This window comes from Salmo salar, chromosome ssa29, assembly GCF_905237065.1.
Source record: "Salmo salar chromosome ssa29, Ssal_v3.1, whole genome shotgun sequence".
Classification (NCBI taxonomy): domain Eukaryota; kingdom Metazoa; phylum Chordata; class Actinopteri; order Salmoniformes; family Salmonidae; genus Salmo; species Salmo salar.
The window spans coordinates 14374320-14380410 of NC_059470.1; positions in this window are offsets into that span (position 1 = coordinate 14374320).

Genomic DNA, 6091 nt, shown 5'->3' on the forward strand with positions numbered 1-6091 from the left:
AAAAAAGGATTTGATAAAACATTGAATTTGGCCTTTACTGCTATAGCCCATAAAAACACATGTGTACATGGCAAAACAGACAGTCCAAAAATAAATCATAAGGAACAAGGTTTTGAAGTGTCTGTCCTATATCTGAGAGATATAATATATACAGTACCAGTCAAAAGTTTGGACACATCTACTCATTCAATGGTTTTACATTTTGTTTCTTCTATTTTCTACATTGTAGAATAATAGTGAAGACATAAAAACTATGAAATACCACTTATGGAATCAAGTAGTAACCAAAAAAGTGTTAAACAAATCAAAATATATTTTATATTTGAGATTCTTCAAACTAGCCACCCTTTGCCTTGATGACAGCTTTGCACACTCTTGGCATTCTCTCAACCAGCTTCACGAGGTAGTCAACTGGAAAGCATTTCAATTAACAGGTGTGCCATCTTAAAAGTTAATTTGTTCTTAATGTGTTTGAGCCAATCAGTTGTGTTGTGACAAGTTAGGGGTGGTATACAGTGGGGGGAAAAAGTATTTGATCCCCTGCTGATTTTGTACATTTGCCCACTGACAAAGAAATGATCAGTCTATAATTTTAATGGTAGGTTTATTTGAACAGTGAGAGACAGAATAACAACAAAAAAATCCAGAAAAACACATGTCAAAAATGTTATAAAATGATTTTCATTTTAATGAGGGAAATAATAATTTAATGAGGGAAATAATAATAGTACTTGGTGGCAAAACCCTTGTTGGCAATCACAAAGGTCAGACGTTTGTTGTAGTTGGCCACCAGGTTTGCACACATCTCAGGAGGGATTTTGTCCCACTCCTCTTTGCAGATCTTCTCCAAGTCATTAAGGTTTCGAGGCTGACGTTTGGCAACTCAAACCTTCAGTTCCCTCCACAGATTTTCTATGGGATTAAGGTCTGGAGACTGGCTAGGCCACTCCAGGACATTAATGTGCTTCTTCTTGAGCCACTCCTTTGTTGCCTTGACCATGTGTTTTGGGTCATTGTCATGCTGGAATACCCATCCACGACCCATTTTCAATGCCCTGGCTGAGGGAAGGAGGTTCTCACCCAAGATTTGACAGTACATGGCCCCGTCCATCGTCCCTTTGATGCGGTGAAGTTGTCCTGTCCCCTTAGCAGAAAAATACTCCCAAAGCATAATGTTTCCACCTCCATGTTTGACGGTGGAGATGGTGCTCTTGGGGTCATAGGAAGCATTCCTCCTCCTCCTCCAAACACGGCGAGTTGAGTTGATGTCAAAGAGCTCCATTGTGGTCTCATCTGACCACAACACTTTCACCAGTTGTCCTCTGAGTCATTCAGATGTTCATTGGCAAACTTCAGATGGGCATGTATATGTATTCTTGAGCAGGGGGACCTTGCGGGCGCTGCAGGATTTCAGTCCTTCACGGCGTAGTGTGTTACCAATTGTTTTCTTGGTGACTGTGGTCCCAGCTGCCTTGAGATCATTGACAAGATCCTCCCGTGTAGTTCTGGGCTGATTCCTCACCGTTCTCATGATCATTGCAACTCCATGAGGTGAGATCTTGCATGGAGCCCCAGGCCGAGGGATATTGACAGTTCTTTTGTGTTTCTCCCATTTGCGAATAATCGCCCCAAATGTTGTCACCTTCTCACCAAGCTGCTTGGCGATGGTCTTGTAGCCCATTCCAGCCCTGTGTAGGTCTACAATCTTGTCCCTGACATCCTTGGAGAGCTCTTTGGTCTTGGCCATGGTGGAGAGTTTGGAATCTGATTGATTGATTGCTTCTGTGGACAGGTGTCTTTTTTACAGGTAACAAGCTGAGGTTAGGAGCACTCCCTTTAAGAGTGTGCTCCTAATCTCAGCTCGTTACCTGTATAAAAGACACTTGGGAGCCAGAAATCTTTCTGATTGAGAGGGGGTCAAATACTTATTTCCCTCATTAAAATGCTAATCAATTTATAACATTTCTGACATGCGTTTTTCTGGATTTTTGTTGTTGTTATTCTGTCTCTCACTGTTCAAATAAACCTACCATTAAAATTATAGACTGATCATTTCTTTGTAAGTGGGCAAACGTACAAAATCAGCAGGGGTTCAAATACTTTTTCCCCCACTGAACAGAAGATAGCCCTATTTGGTAAAAGATCAAGTCCATATAATGGCAAGAACAGCTCAAATAAGCAAACAGAAAGGACAGTGCATCATCACTTTAAGACATGAATGTCAGTCAATTCGGAAAATGTTAAGAACTTTGAAAGTTTATTCAAGTGCAGTCGCCCAGACCATCAAGCGCTAAGATGAAACTGAAACTCTCATGAGGACCGCCACAAGAAAGGAAGACCCAGTGTTACCTCTGCTGAAGAGGATAAGTTCATTACTGTTAACTGCACCTCAGATTGCAGCCCAAATAAATGCTTCACAGAGTTCAAGTAACAGACACATCTCAACATCAACTGTTCAGAGGAGACTGTGTTAATCAGGCCTTCATGGTCGACTTTGTGCAAAGAAACCACTACTAAAGGACACCAATAATAAAAAAGACACTTGCTTTGGCCATTAAACACCAGAAATGGACATTAGACCAGTGAAAATCTGTCCTTTGGTCTGACGAGTCCAAATGTGTGTCTTTCAGAGTAGGTGAACGGATGATCTCCGCATGTGTGGTTCCCACTGTGAAGCATGGAGGAGGAGGTGTGATGGTGTAGAGGTGCTTTGGTGGTGACACTGTCTGTTTTTCAAGAGGACAATGACCCAACACACCTCCAGTCTGTGTAAAGGCTATTTTACCAAGAAGGAGAGGGATGGAATGCTGCATCAGATTGCCTGGTCTCCACAATCAGCCGACCTCAACCCAATTGAGATTTTTTGGGGATGAGTTGGACCACAGAGTGAAGGAAAAGCAGCCAACAAGTGCTCAGCATATGTGGGAATTCCTTCAAGACTGTTGGAAAACATTCCAGGTGAAGCTGGTTGAGGTAATGCCAAGAGTGTGCAAAGCTGTCATCAAGGCAAAGGGTCGCTACTTTGAAGAATCTAAAATCTAAAATATACTTTTTTTGGTTACTACATGATTCCATATGTGTTATTTCAAAGTTTTGATGTCTTCACTATTATTCTACAATGTAGAAAAATAGTAAAAATAATGAAAAACCCTGGAATGAGTAGGTTTATCCAAACTTTTGACTGGTACTGTATATATTTTTTACATCCAGTAATGGGTTACCTTCAGAGACTCTGCTGAAGCTTGTGTGCTTTGTAGAGTAGAACAACCGACACGTTCATGTTTATGAGAGTTTCCCCTTTCAATATTGGTATGAGTTTGTAGCTCCAACGGTTCGATCTGGACAGTCGATTTTGTAAGAAGATCTCTTCGAAATGAGTTCAGTCTCTTGTGGCTGTTGTAGAGCCAGTCAATGTTCGTGAGTCTCAACTTTCGATGGTGATGACTAGGGCTGTTGCGGTGACCGTATTGTCGCCACACTGGCGGTCATGAGTCATGAAGGCAGTCATTTTCCTTATGACTGTTTAGTCACGGTAATTAGGCTTCTCCAAACTCTGTTGCTGCTGCTGGTCATTAGGAGCCTACCAAACTTGCTAACTACCTGGTACTCAGCATTCTATTGTCCCTCTAATCACTCTGACATCAATGCAAATGTAATCGAAAATCTAATCAAAGACTTCATGAGCCCATGGGCTCATGTTGCGCAACATTTCTATAGGCTATGCAATTGCGGAGATGACAGAGTGATGGCCTCTACTAAAAAGAGGAGGATCCCATTGGCTTTCTATGGACTAGGTGTACTGTATTTATTTCTCAACTTTCCTAATAAGCCCATTGCTTATATTTACAACAGGAGTATAGCCTACCTGGCTGGCATGAAAATGAATCACGTGAAATTTACTAGTTAAGTGCATAGATTACATTTTTTTTTAAAGACAAGATTAAATCAAGCATAGTCTGATGGGTGACAATATTAGCCTATCACTTGTGAATTATACATTATCACTTGTGAATGATTGCGTAATACATGTTTTTTTTATGCTAGCGGTTGTATTAATTTGCGATCTATCCCATCCCACAATTCTACCAGACTATGTTTGGAATATCTATTTCACACTGGGTGCGAGACCTGGAGAGGTCTACAAGCCACAGTGTCTTGCACCCACTGTGAAATTTGGTGGAGGATCGGTGGTGATCTGGGGGTGCTTCAGCAAAGCTGGAATTGGGCAGATTTGTCTTTGTGAAGGACGCATGAATCAAGCCACGTACAAGGTTGTCCTGGAAGAAAAATTGCTTCCTTCTGCTCTGAGAATGTTCCCCATCTCTGAGGATTGGTTTTTCCAGCAGGACAAAGCTCCATGCCACACAGCCAGGTCAATCAAGGTGTGGATGGAGGACCACCGGATCAAGACCCTGCCATGGCCAGCCCAATCTCCAGACCTGAACCCCATTGAAAACCTCTGGAATGTGATCAAGAGGAAGATGGATGGTCACAAGCCATCAAACAAAGCCGAGCTGCTTGAATTTTTGCGCCAAGAGTGGCATAAAGTCACCCAACATCTATGTGAAAGACTGGTGGAGAGCATGCCAAGACGCATGAAAGCTGTGATTGAAAATTAGGGTTATTCCACCAAATATTGATTTCTGAACTCTTCCTAAGTTAAAACATTAGTATTGTTTTGTTTTAAAATGAATATGAATTTATTTTCTTTGCATTATTCGAGGTCAGACACCACTGCATCTTTTTGTTATTTTGACCAGTGTTCATTTTCTGCAAATAAATGCTCTAACTGACAATATTTTTATTTGGAATTTGGGAGAAATGTTGTCAGTAGTTTATAGAATAAAACAAAAATGTTCATTTTACCCAAACACATACATATAAATAGTAAAACCAGAGAAACAGATAATTTTGCAGTTTTTTCCAGAACTGTATTTCTTTGTTAACCGCTCAACACAGAACAGCCGCGTGTGCGCACTCCCTCAAATCGTTTGAAGAAAATATTCTTTCTATTTTATTCAGCTTTGTTCAATTGTATTCTTCATACTATAAAATAACTGTGGCTTGTAGGCTATGTATGTAAGCCAGGAGATGCTAAATGTGTTTATGTTAATTAACGGTCGATTACCTTGAGACCGACAGTTATTTGCTTGATAATCACCAGCTGATGTAATTTTGTGACCGCCACAGCCCTAGTGGTAAACGTATGAGTTTGTAGCTCACATGGTTAGAGTTCTACAAAATATTTTGTAATGATTTTCTTCTCCAGATCCTCTCATGTAGAAAAAGGCCACTTTCAAGAGCCCCATGTTATGGAATAGGCACAAACTTTGTATCTGTGGAAAGAGGGGATTGAGCTACAGCCACTGCAATAAATGGTAAATAACATGGGGAGCTATTTAATATTCAAAATGATGTCACCGCATGATGTATCAACTCTTGTATTTTTTTTTACCTTTAAGGTTAGTTAGCATGTCAAATGAGTGTACATGCCAAGAAAGAAAGTTCTGCCTCAGAGCAAATCTACAGATATCTTTTGCTTGCATAGTTTCCATCAAGATGATTTCCAACCTGCTCCTCAGTGCCAGTGCTAATTTATTGGTCAGGGAGCAAAAAATGTATTGTGTAAAACATATTTTATCATAGTGTTATTTACGTTTGCCCTAAGGGGCAAAGTAGCTTTCAGTTATTGGAGTGAGCACCATTATCATTAGGGATAATCATTCCTCTACAACAGTTAGAGTAGTGTGAACTCTCCACAGTGGTCCCACAGTGTCCACAGACGATTCACGTCCAAACACACATGAATTCAAAACTCGTGTCAATATCAAGACAAGGCCTACGTCGAGGGCTTTCTCCGTCTTTCTCCCCGGGCTTAAATGTCAAAAACAGACTGAACCCTCATATCACTCGCAGAAATAGTCTCCTTGGATTCATTGCCATCCTGCCGCACAAGCAAAATTCTAATAAGTGCTGGATTGTTCGCAAACAGAGAGGGAGAGAGAGAGAGGGAGAGCAAGCGAGAGCCGGGTAGAAAGATAGAAATCCTGTTGTATCTCCAGGCTGGGGCTATTTGCATGGCAATGAAGGC